Genomic DNA, 13,939 nt, shown 5'->3' on the forward strand with positions numbered 1-13,939 from the left:
CCCTGTACCTACAGGTTGCATCTGCATGTTACCTCATCTGGAATATGCAGTTCAATTTTTGACACTGAGAAGATATCAGGGAACTGGAAAAAGTGCAGAGAAGGGCAACCAAACTGATAAGAGGCACGGAGGAGCACAGCTATGAGGAAAGATTAGAGGAACTGAATTTATTCTTTTTTGAGAAGAGAAGATTAAGGGGGGATATGATCAACATGTATAAATACATAGGTGGTCCATATATTGAACTCAGTGTAGAGTTATTCACTTTAAGGTCATCACAGACGATAAGGGGGCACTCTTTACGTCTGGAGGAAAAGAGATTTAATCTCCAAATACAGAAAAACTTCTTTACAGTAAGAGTGGTGAAAATGTGGAATAGAACTGTTCTGGCCAGCTCAGTTGATTGTTTTAACCGCTTCCCTTCCGCCCTATAGCAGAAGTATTGCTACAGGGCAGCATGGGTGCTCAAAATCACGTGTATATATATGTGATTTTGCAGTTTTGGGTAGGGGGTGCGCGCTGATCTGTATTGATGTCACTGGGGATGTCAGTGACACCAAGTCAGTTCCCCCCAGTGTCAGAATGCCCGACGCAGTCCTTCAGTCCCGCTATAAGTCGCTGATCACCGCCATTACTGGTAAAAATTAAAAAAAAAAAAAACCCCAGTATATACAGTATCTCACAGAAGTGAGTACACGCCTACAATGTAAAGTAGTGAGTGTACAGCTTGCATAACAGTGTAAATTTGTTGTCCCTTCAAAATAACTCAACACACAGCCATTAATGTCTAATCTACTGGAAACAAAAGTGAGTACACCCCTAAGTGAAAATGTCCAGATTGGGCCCAAAGTGTCAATATTTTGTGTGGCCACCATTATTTTTCAGCACTGCCTTAACCCTCTTGGGCATGGAGTTCACCAGAGCTTCACAGGTTGCTGCTGGAGTCCTCTTCCACTCCTCCATGACGACATTATGGAGCTGGTGGATGTTAGAGACCTTGCGCTCCTCCACCTTCCGTTTGAGGATGCCCCACAGATGCTCAATAGGGTTTAGGTCTGGAGACATGCTTGGCCAGTCCATCACCTTTACCCTCAGCGTCTTTAGCAAGGCAGTGGTCATCTTGGAGGTGTGTTTGGGTTCGTTGTCATGTTGGACTACTGCCCTGCTGCCCAGTCTCCGAAGGGAAGGGATCATGCTTTGCTTCAGTATGTCACAGTACATGTTGGCATTCATGGTTCCCTCAATGAACTGTAGCTCCCCAGTACTGGCAGCACTCATGCAGCCCCAGACCATGACACTCCCACCACCATGCTTGACTGTAGGCAAGACACACTTGTCTTTGTATTCCTCCCCTGGTTGCCGCCGCACACACTTTACACCATCTGAACCAAATAAGTTTATCTTGGTCTCATCAAATCACAGGACATGGTTCCAGTGATCCATGTCCTTAGTCTGCTTGTCTTCAGCAAACTGTTTGCTCCTCACCTCTTTGTACTCCTCACCTGGTTGCTGCCGCACACACTTGACACCATCTGAACCAAGTAAGTTTATCTTGGTCTCATCAAATCATAGGACATGGTTCCAGTGATCCATGTCCTTAGTCTGCTTGTCTTCAACAAACTGTTTGCGGGCTTTCTTGTGCATCATCTTTAGAAGAGGCTTCCTTCTGGGACGACAGCCATGCAGACCAATTTGATGTAATGTGCGGCGTATAGTCTGAGCACTGACAGGCTGACTACCCACCCCTTCAACCTCTGCAGCAAACTGGCAGCACTCATACGTCTATTTCCCAAAGACAACCTCTGGACGTGATGCTGAGCACGTGCACTCAGCTTCTTTGGTCGACCATGGCGAGGCCTGTTCTGAGTGGAACCTGTCCTGTTAAACCACTGTATGGCCCTGGCCACCATTCTGCAGCTCAGTTTCAGAGTCTTGGCAGAGTCTTCTTATAGCCTAGGCCATCTTTATCTAGATCAACAATTCTTTTTTTCAGATCCTCAGGGAGTTCTTTGCCATGAGGTGCCATTTTGAACTTCCAGTGACCAGTATGAGAGAGTGAGAGCGATAACTCCAAATTTAACACACCTGCTCCCCAGTCACACCTGAGACCTTGTAACACTAAGGAGTCACATGACACCTCAGAGGGATAATGGCTAATTGGGCCCAATTTGGCCTTTTTAACTTAGGGGTGTACTCACTTTTGTTGCCAGTGGTTTAGACATTAATGGCTGTGTGTTGAGTTATTTTGAGGGGACAGCAAATTTACACTGTTATACAAGCTGTACACTGACTACTTTACATTGCAGCAAAGTGTCATTTCTTCAGTGTTGTCACATAAAAAGATATAATAAAATATTTACAAAAATGTGAGGCGTGTACTCACTTCTGTGAGATACTGTATACAGCCATTTGTAAATGCTATAACTTTGACATAAACCAATTAATGTACACGTGTTGGGATTTTTTTTTTAGCAAAGACATGTATCAGAAAACATTTTGGCCTAAATTTATGATGAAATTTGATTTTTTAAATTTTTTTACTGGACATGTTTAATAGCAAAAAGTAAAAAATATAGGGTGTTTTTTCAAAATTGTCAAACTTTTTTTTTTATAGCAAAAAAAATAAAAAAAGCACAGGCGATCAAAGCTCTATTTGTGAAAAAAAGGATGTATATTTCATTTGGGTGCAGCGTTGTATGACTGCGCAATTGTTAAAGTAACGCAGTACTGACACGCAAAAAATGGCCTGGTCAGGAAAGGGGGTAAATCCTCTGGAGGGCAAGTGGTTAAAAAAGGCATGGATTCTTTCCTAAATGTGCACAATATAACTGGATACTAATATTTATAGATAAAGTTGATCCAGGGAATATCAGATTGCCTCTTGAGGGATCAGGAATTAATTTTTTCCCCTGCTGGAGCAAATCTGATCAAGCTTTATTGTTTTTTTTTTTGCCTTCCTCTGGATCAATTGTGGGTATAGGAGTGTACAGGTGAAACTCGGAAAATTAGAATATCGTGCAAAACTTCATTTATTTCAGTGATGCAACTTAAAAGGTGAAACTAATATATGAGATAGACTCATTACATGCAAAGCAAGATAGTTCAAGCCGTGATTTGTCAGAATTGTGATGATTATGGCTTACAGCTTATGAAAACCCCAAATCAACAATCTCAGAAAATTAGAATACTACATGCAATCAATAAAACAAGGATTGTACATAGAACAATATCGGACCTCTGAAAAGTATAAGCATGCATATGTACTCAGTACTTGATTTGGGCCCCTTTTGCAGCAATTACTGCCTCAATGCGGCATGGCATGGAATCTATCAGCCTGTGGCACTGCTGAGGTGTTATGGAAGACCAGGATGCTTCAATAGCGGCCTTCAGCTCTTCTGCATTGTTCAGTCTCATGTCTCTCATATTTCTCTTGGCAATGCCCCATAGATTCACTATGGGGTTCAGGTCAGGCGAGTTTGCTGGCCAATCAAGCACAGTAATCCCACGGTCATTGAACCAGGTTTTGGGGCTTTTGGCAGTGTGGGCAGGTGCCAAGTCCTGCTGGAAAATAAAGTCAGCATCCCCATAAAGCTCGTCTGTGGAAGGAAGCATGAAGTGCTCCAAAATCTCCTGGTAGACGGCTGCGTTGACCCTGGACTTAATGAAGCACAGTGGACCAACACCAGCAGATGACATGGCTCCCCAAATCAACACAAACTGTGGAAACTTCACACTGGACTTCAAGCATCTTGCAGTGTGTGCCTCTCCATTCTTCCTCCATACTCTGAGTCCTTGGTTTCCAAATGAGATGCAAAAGTTGCTCTCATCAGTAAAGAGGACTTTGGACCACTGAGCAACAGACCAGGTCTGTTTTTCTTTAGCCCAGTTAAGACGCTTCTGACTTTGTTTGTTGTTCAGGAGTGGCTTGACAAGAGGAATACGACATTTGAAGCCCATGTCCAGGATCCGTCTGTGTGTGGTGGTTCTTGATGCACTGACTGCAGCCTCAGTCCACTCCTTGTGAAAGTCCCCAACACTTTTGAATGGCCTTTTCCTGACAATCCTCTCCAGGCTGCGGTCATCCCTGCTGCTTGTGCACCTTTTTCTTCCACACTTTTCCCTTCCACATAACTTTCTATTAATGTGCTTTGATACAGCACTTTGGGAACATCCAACTTCTTTTGCAATTACCTTTTGAGGCTTTCCCTCCTTATGGAGGGTGTCAATGATGGTTTTCTGCACAACTGTCAGGTCAGCAGTCTTTCCCATGATTGTGATTCCTACTGAACCAGACTGAGAGACCATTTAAAGGCTCAGGAACCCTTTGCAGGTGTTATACCTTAATTAGCTGATTAGAGTGGGACACTTTGAGCCTAGAAAGTGCACCTTTTCACAATATTCTAATTTCTGAGATTGTGTATTTGGGGTTTTCATGAGCTGTAAGCCATAATCATCACAATTATGACAAATCACGGCTTGAACTATCTTGCTTTGCATGTAATGAGTCGATCTCATATATTAGTTTCAACTTTTAAGTTGCATTACTGAAATAAATGAACTTTTGCACAGTATTCTAATTTTTTGAGTTTCACCTGTATATAATCTATTTTTCCTTTTGTATTAGTTGAACTAGATGGACTTGTGTCTTTTTTTTCAACTAAACTATGTAACTATGCATAACCTTTCCTAAGCTCTGGAAGCTTCTTCTAGAGGCAATGGGAAGCAATCAAACTCCCAGCCTGTGAAAACCTGATCAGACTAGAAAAAACAATCACTTTTCCCTTGATTACATTAAATTAAATTTACCTGGCATCCTGTGCTAGGAGGGTGCTATAATTACATTTCCTAACCTTATGTAAAAGCAGAAGTGTACCAAGTGTTCCTCTGCATTTTTCAATCTTCTACTGTGTGTCAGTTAATAAATTAAAAAAATGTTTGTTACACATATGTATTTTCCCAGTATATCTAATTTTGCTTGCTTTTCACAAATGTAATTGTTCCAGAAACTTTGAACAAAATAATTGGAGATTTTTTTTATTCTTCACTTTGTATTTCAACCACAAAGCAATACAATACAAAATGACAGAATGCTAAATAGTTATTCACAATCAACTGTTGCAAGACTTTGGTTACAGTTTTGAACCAATTACAACTTGTGTGTGAGAACTGGGCATTGTGAGACAATTTAATTAGATTTGGATGGACCAACTAACCTGTACTACAGGCAAAATAAAACATTACATACAGTATATGTAAAATTGCTCTGGTCCATAGAGGGTGAACAGGTTTGAGAAGAGAAGTGGTTAATAGACTAAAGTCGGCCATAGATGGATCGAATCTTGGCCGGTTCAGCAGGGACTGTCTGAGATCTGTTCCATCTATGGGCAGGCTGGTTGTACTGAAGTCAATCCATCGATCGACTGCAGTACAACCAGCCTGTCAAATGTTTCTCATGTGATCACTGTCAGCAGCTATATCCGCCAGCAGTGATCATTGTGTTCTGCTAGCAAGAAAGAACACAATACGGCTGCAAGAGGGATTTCCCTATCAATGATAACTATGTTGATGAGGGTATCAAACAATTTTCTTTGCTTCTTTCCATGGTGGAAGAAAAGTAAATTGCACTCTGATCAGCAGGGAACTTTGAGCAGATCCCCTGCTGACTGCTGACCAGACCCAAATGGAACAGATATTACATCCTTCCCTCTGCAGGTTTTCGCCATTATGTGCTAGTATGCGTTGCATACCTGGATAGGAGTAGCGGCAGGGGAAACTGCATATAGAGGAACCGATCTCTACATGTTCCTCCTGCAGCTGCAGAATGCCTGTGGGAGAGGAGAAGCAGGCATTCAGGGACGGCAGGAGGAACATGGAGAGATTGGTTCCTCTATATGCAGTCGCCTTGCAGCTTCTCCATCTAGCTTCTTTTGGCTGCACCTGAGCTGAGAGAGTTAGCACTGACAGCTCCCCCCCCCTCCCCCCCTGCATGGATGGGAGAGGAGGGAGAGCTGCTTCTGCTCCTCCTCCTCCCACCCCTCCCTTCTGCCTCCTTCCTGCTTTTCTTTTTTCTTTTCTTTCTTCCTTCCTTCTTTCCTCTTTCTTTTCTTTCCTTTCTTTTCTTTTTTTTCCCTTTCCTTCCTTCCTTTTTAGACCCCTGATATTTCACGTAAGCCCCCCAACGGGGCTCTTAAAAAATGTAAAAAATAATATTTAAAAAGACATTATAAAAAACTACTGACACCAGTGGCAGAACTACCAGGGTCACAAAGGTCACGTTTGCGACAGCGTCCTGGCGTTCTGCCACTCGGCTCTGAGGGAAGGGCCCCAGCTGGGGGTCAGGGGGGCCCTACATGGTTTCTTGTACAAGGCCTCTGAAGGTTCTAGTTACACCACTGGCTGGGGCATAAACATCTTCAAGTATTGTAATGTGAATCTCTCAGGTCAAGGAGTTTTTTCAGGAGTTGCTTTGTTACGCCTCTCCTCCTCCAGACATGAAGTAAAGTTGCCAACCCTAAAAAAAGAGTTGTCATGATGTCTGCAAATTTTGTGGTTGTTTGTAAGCAGTATAGGTTTTTATTATTAGGTTCTGAATACCTCTGTGATATCCAGCATGCTTTTGAGCCAGTGGTAGATAGAATAGAAGGGCAAAATAGATCTTTCTGCAAAGTGCACTGTTGAAAAACTCTGGGGTGCCTTAAGGTTTCTTCAGGGGTGCCTTGGCAAAAATGTCTACAAATTGCCCAAAACTTGTATACAAGCCAGTGGGTGAAGCAAGTTCGCCTTTTAGTTACTCAAAGCCGTAGGTTTTCATTGTGCACCATTATGACCTTCTAGCCGCCGGCGTCCTGACAACCAATGACATCATCACTTGATAAGGAGAATGTCAGCTGCCTGCACAGCATCTTAGATTGCCCTTCCCGTGCCCCTCCCTATCAATGCTGGGGTCACATTAGCTCAGTGATAGAGATAAACTGAGGAAGAAGAGAGACACAGGAATACTTCTCGGTACCAGTGTGCAAAAGTGTATTTGCTTTGGAATAAATCACCTCTAATGTTCAATGTTTTAGATATCTAGAGGTGTGAATGTTGCTGCGTTATATAAAACTATTAGAATAGTTTTTCACATTTTAGAATGGGGTGCCCTTTTAAAATTATGGACAGTCTTGAGGCACTCCATTTTAGGATGGGTTACCTCAAGACTGTCCATAAATTTAAAGGGTGCCTTGCGACTGTCCATAATTTTAAAGGGTGCCTAGACTGAAAAAAGGTTGAGAAACACTGGTCTAGTGTGTGTGAGTGTTCAAGGTGAAATAGATCTGATTCTTTGACTATGTAGGCCCTGACCTGTGGGGGCTGGAGTAACGTTTTGTTGGATCTCTATGAGAATTGTTTTTATGAATTATTCTCTATCTAGATTTGAATAGTATCCAGAGCATGATCTGAATAGGCATTTCTGAATACAAGGAACGGAAGTATATTTCACCACAGTGAAATTTAGTCAGGAGTACCTGCCATGCATGGCTGAATAGAATATAAACTCTCTTTCACTGGAATTCAGGATCCACCAGGCATCAAATAGTTGAAAGTCATGGAGGTGTTTTTCTTGTTTAGTGTGCTGGTAGGCTGGAAGTGAGAGATTATATCCCCTCCCAGGAGCAATGTGTTTTCAGAGATCCTATTTAGTCTGTCCAGGAGGTTGTCCCAGACGTCTGTGATTACATTTTGGAAAGTAGATGTTTGCCAGTGTGAAGATTTGTGAGTGGATATGACCCTTGAAAAAGAGAATTCTAATATATGATTCAGTCTTAGGCCAGGAATTGCCAAGAGATCGTCTTAAACAAAAGGATGCTCTTGTCACTAGACTTGAAATTTGGAGACTGGTTAATGATAAACCATATGAAGTCGTGGTTATAAAACATGTCAGTTTGTCACTACAAAAATGGGTTTTTTGTAGGAATACGATTTGCGTATGCAGTCACCTTAACTACTGTAGCAACAGCTTAAGCAGTAAACTGTGGAAGCATCTAGGGGAAACCAGGACTAGAGAGGATGTTCTTCCCTTGAAGGGATGGCTTCCAATGTGGCCCATATATCCTTCAACCTAGTGGTGTAAGGTAGTGTGATTGGAATTTGCAGCCTGAGGGGTTTATGTTTGCTGGGAGGAGTTGGGCTGATGGTTGTTGCTCACTAAACTCGAGTTTGGTGACAGGAAATGTGAGAGAGAGAGTTCCAGAGACAAGTCACTCAATGGAGAGACCAGAGATAAATTATTATTATTATTATTATTATACAGTATTTATAAAGCGCCAATAGTTCACTCAGCGCTGTACATTACAAAGGGGGACAGAACATGTGACAGAACAATACCAATACAATGCAAAACATGAGGGGATCGAGGGCCCTGCTCTTTCGAGATAAATTGGTAACATTGCTGGCTGCTGCCCGCTCAGTTCTGAGCTGATTCTCCTTCTGGCCACAGCCCCTACTATATGCAAAAGTCACCAGTGTGAGAGGAAACGTGATGTCATTAGGGACCAATAAAATGGTCAAGTAAAGTCACATGGCATGGTACTGACTGTCCCCTTTGGGTTGTTCTTTGGGCAATAATTGGGGTTGATAAGGCTGTAACTGTTGTTTGGCCTGGGAGTTCAAACTGAACACATCTCTACATTAGCTTGGCTGAACAACACCTCCAGTTTGAGATTATTTATAATATGATGGGCACCCCCCTGAAGCTGTCAGATGCACAGTGAGAGTAAACTCACCTCTAGCTGCACAACTCAATGAACACTTTTTTATAAAAAAAAATCTGCCCTTCTGTGGTCTGCCTAAAGCCACCTATAGAAATGCCATAATAGTCAAAATAGGTGGACAAGATGCCAATCATATTTTTGTCACATTTGGTCTCCCTGATGCACTGTCTAGCCCTGCTGGGATTCACAGGAAGAAATGGCAGCAGAGTGCTGGACCAAAAAGTTTAAAGATAAGTAAGGGGTGACATTCAAAATCAGGATATAGCTATTTGTTCGCTGGGGTGTCCTTAAGGGTCCCCAGAATATTCTATGAAATGTGGATTAAAGGATGAGAGTGCCGCAACACTAGTATAAGTCCATTAGGCTTTTATTGTATCCCTCTGATTATATTGACCAGTTGTTCTATTGTAATCTTTGCCAACATTTTAAGTCCATTGAAGGGGCAGTTCTGAGCCCAAAATACGTTGACCACTTTCCTTGTCATATACAATGAAAATGTATTAGACAACTAGTGTTGCTCTCATCTTTTCTAATTTTCATAGTCCTGCTGGAAGCAGTTAAGTAAAGTTATCCTTATCGCTTTTGTTGCCTTTTGAAATTACAGCATTTGCCTGCCCCATTCACAATCTCTTCTCTTTTCTTATTCATTGGTATTAACTTTTTAATATTAATAAAACAAATCACCCAATCCGCATGCATACAAAAAAGCAGCTGGCATAAAAAAAATATATGTGGTCCTTTAGTAAAATTAAAATACAGAGTGCTAAAATTAGACAGTCAAAATCCCAGAATGTGCATCTCAAAACAAATGACCATATTCTCAAAAGGAATTACAAACAGCAAGTTCAATCCTGAAATCCTGCAGATCAACCAAATGGCATATGAGAAAAGTATCAAAGTGTGTGATAAACACCAACCATCACCAGACACTTGGGATGCAAAACTATTAGGGTGTAAATAGGTCAATACATAGGTGTGTTCATAAAGGGAATGCAGGAATCCTGCACTTTCAGACCTTCCACTGTTCTAAATCAATGAAGATGGTAAGTACTCCACCGATCCACAGAAAACATAAAAAGGCTTCAAATTGTGTGATATCATCAATATAATTTATTAAATATACAAAGCAATGAAAGCACAAGCCAGCTAAAAAAATCAAAATGGAAGCTGTCGGCGGGTCGTACCCAACAGCGTGTGACATCAGTTTGCTAGCTCCGCCCAATGCATTTTGTCTTATGGTACATCTTCAGGGGCTAGCTAGACAGACTCACAGATCTCCTTTTAAAAGACCAAAATGAGCCCACCTCTCATCATACATCTTCACAATATTAGCAGGATCAGTGGACACAATCACCACTGTCAAAGATAAATAGATCCAGAACCGATCTGCCCAGAACAAATATATGTTAAACCGAACTTGAAATATATATATATATATATACTGTATACACATACAGTCATGGCCGAAATTGTTGGCACCCTTGATATTTTTCCTGAAAATCAAGTATTTCACACAAAAAAGGTATTGCATTAACACATGTTTTGCTATACACATGTTTATTCCCTTTGTATGTATTGGAACAAATATAAAACAGAGGCAGAAAAGCAAATATGACATAATGTCACACAAAACCCCAAAAATGGGCTGGACAAAAGTATTGGCACCCTTAACTTAATATTTGGTTGCACACCCTTTGGAAAACATAACTGAAATCAGTCGCTTCCTATAACCATCAATAAGCTTCTGACACCTCTCACCCGGAATTTTGGACCACTCTTCCTTTGCAAACAGCTCCAGGTCTCTCTTATTGGAAGGACACCTTTTCCCAACAGCAATTTTAAGATCTCTCCACAGGTGTTCAATGGGATTTAGATCTGGGCTCATTGCTGGCCACTTCAGAACTCTCCAGCGCTTCTTTGCCATCCATTTCTGAGTGCTTTTTGACGTATGTTTGGGGTCATTGTCCTGCTGGAAGACCCAGGATCTTGGACGCAAACCCAGCTTTCTGACACTGGGCCCTACAGTGCGACCCAAAATCCTTTGGTAATCCTCAGATTTCATGATGCCTTGCACACAGTCAAGGCACCCAGTGCCAGAGGCAGCAAAACAACCCCAAAACATCATTGAACCTCCACCATATTTTACCGTAGGTACTGTGTTTTGTTCTTTGTAGGCCTCATTCCGTTTTCGGTAAACAGTAGAATGATGTGCTTTACCGAAAAGCTCTATCTTGGTCTCATCTGTCCACAAGACGTTTTCCCAGAAGGCTTTTGGCTTACTCAAGTACATTTTGGCAAACTGTAGTCTTGCTTTTTTATGTCTCTGTGTCAGCAGTGGGGTCCTCCTGGGTCTCCTGCCATAGCGTTTCATTTCATTTAAATGTCGACGGATAGTTCGCGCTGACACTGATGCTCCCTGAGCCTGCAGGACAGCTTGAATGTCTTTGGAACATGTTTGGGGCTGCTTATCCACCATCCGGACTATTCTGCGTTGCAATCTTTCATCAATTTTCCTCATCCGTCCACGACCAGGGAGATTAGCTACAGTGCCATGGGTTGCAAACTTCTTGATAATGTTGCGCACTGTGGACAAAGGCAAATCTAGTTCTCTGGAGATGGACTTGTAACCTTGAGATTGTTGATATTTTGCCACAATTTTGGTTCTCAGGTCCTCAGACAGTTCTCGTCTCCTCTTTCTGTTGTCCATGCTTAGTGTGGCACAGACAGACACACAATGCAAAGGTTAAGTGAACGTCTCTCCTTTTTATCTGCTTTCAGGTGTGATTTCTATATTGCCCACACCTGTTACTTGCCCCAGGTGAGTTTACAGGAGCATCACATGCTTGTAACATTCTTATTTATCCGCAGTTGTGAAAGGGTGCCAATACTTTTGTCCAGCCCATTTTTGGAGGTTTGTGTGACATTATGTCGAATTTGCTTTCTTTCCTCCCTTTTTTTGTTTTGTCCCAATACACACAAAGGGAATAAACATGTGTATAGCAAAACATGTGTTAATGCAATACGTTTCGTGAGAAATACATGATTTCCTGGAGAAATATCAAGGGTGCCAACAATTTCGGCCATGACTGTATACACCAAAAGCCCAACAACATTGCACATTTACCGTATAATATAACAGCAATGTGATAATAATTAATATACAAACTATCATGTAGTCATAATTCAACTCCATAATCAGTGTATTAAGAAATAAACACAAAAATTAATCCATATAATTCCAAAACCATAAGCCAACTCCATGATTAGTGTATTGAAAATTCCATGCATAATTATAAATTGTGATCCAAGATATTTATACACATAACCTATCCTATCCTAGAAAGTGTATTTGATAGCTATGAAGCAATCTACGTCCCATTTAATGTTTAAACCATAGGGAGCATATGTTTTGAGCTCAAAGATTCATCTCTACACTCTACTGGAGACTTCCCTCTTCTTATTGTGGAACCTCTCCAGTGGAGATTCAATTTGTCTATACCGACAAACTTAAAGTAGAACTATGTGCAAAACTTTTTTTTTTTCATTTTGGATAGAGCAAAGGAGGGTTATAAACCCTGTCAGATTTTTTATTTGCCATCTGTATCCCATTGCAGAGATTTCCCTTCACTTCCTGTTCCATAACCAAACAGGAAGTAGGAGGAAATCCCTGCAAATTAAAGGAATTCCTTGGGGACACCCAGGTAACCAGACCTAGTGTCCACATTGGGACAACCCAAAATTAGAGATTTTCTTTCAATTTAAATGATAATGGTAAACAGGACAAATAGAGATGGCAAATCTCCTTAATGGAGGCACAGACAGCAATAAAACCTGACAGGGGTTCTAATCCCTCTCCACTCTATCCAAAACTAAGAAAATGTTTTGCCTTAAGTTCTACTTTAATGCTTCTAGTGTCTCAGTTATTGTATAATTTGAAATGAGCAGACACCCTGTGCCCCATAAATCCTTTTTTAAAATATTATAAATATGCTCCCTCAAATGTGTACACAGTGTTCATGTGGTTCTGCCAACATATTGCAAACCACATGGATGAATATATATTGAGAGTAACATTAAATTAAAGATTCAATAATATATTCTTTGTCAGTACACACAGGTAGGAACCATTTTTTAACCAACATTCCTCCTTATTAAAATTACAGATGGCATATTTCTTTTCCACCCAGAAGTTTAATCTTCTCCGGACAGGAATGTTGGGGCAGAATACTGTGCAAATTGAGAATTTTTTCTGAAAAAAAAAAAAAAATAGCAGGAATATGCGGCAAATTTGAAGCCAAAACAAACTCTTTTTTCTAAATTGGACAATATTTCCTAGAAAAATGCTTAACATCCTGAAATTGTGTAAAAAAGGTAGTAGTAAATGTAAATTCAGCACTGATATAATTCCTTCCAATCTCATTGTCACCTAATAACTTCTGTCCGTCCATTCATGCCACCTTCCAAATAGGTTTATCTAACTTCTCTTTTATACAGTATATCCTTTTTTCATAAATCTATTTTTCAGCAGTGTTGTCTGTTCATTAAACTCCCCAATTCCTATAGATTTTCTCAGTTTCTTCTTATATGGCAAAATTGACCCTTGGGAACATTGCAGACCCAAGAGGGCTGATGACTGGTAATTCAGGTATACCCATTTCTTCCAGTACATTTAATAAAAGCCTTGTTCCAAATTTTGACTTCTACACATAGATTGTAAGATCTAGAAACTTTATGCTTTCAGCACTAAACTCAAACAACCATATGTTTCTATTATTGTTATTCAGCTCATTCATAAATGACTGTAAGGAATTCACATCACCCTGCCATATGAGGAGGATGTCATCTATATATCGTCTGTAAATAGTTAACCATTTCAATACCGTGCAATTTTACACCTTCCTGCCCAGGCCATTTTTCACGTTTCAGCGCTCTCACACTTTGAATGACAATTGCGCAGTCATACAACACTGTACCCAAACTAAAATTTTATCATTTTCTTCACACAACTAGAGCTTTCTTTTGGTGGTATTTAATCACCGCTGTGGTTTTTATTTTTTGCTAAATTAACAAAAAAAGGCCAAAATTGTTGAAAAAAATACACGTTTTTCTTTGTTTCCGTTATAAAAATTTACAAATAAATAATTGTTCTTCATAAATTTAGGCCGAGATGTATTCTGCTACATGTC

General features: G+C 40.7%; 1 protein-coding gene across 1 annotated transcript in view; it reads right to left on the reverse strand.

The window, feature by feature from the left end:
- Positions 1 to 13,939, reverse strand: part of MEI1 (meiotic double-stranded break formation protein 1) — a 576,193-nt gene that overhangs the window by 302,401 nt on the left and 259,853 nt on the right. The gene's annotated exons all lie outside the window — the stretch shown is intronic.

This window comes from Staurois parvus, unplaced genomic scaffold (assembly GCF_062004578.1).
Source record: "Staurois parvus isolate SC_StPar_1 unplaced genomic scaffold, SC_StPar_1.0 ptg000436l, whole genome shotgun sequence".
Lineage (NCBI taxonomy): Eukaryota > Metazoa > Chordata > Amphibia > Anura > Ranidae > Staurois > Staurois parvus.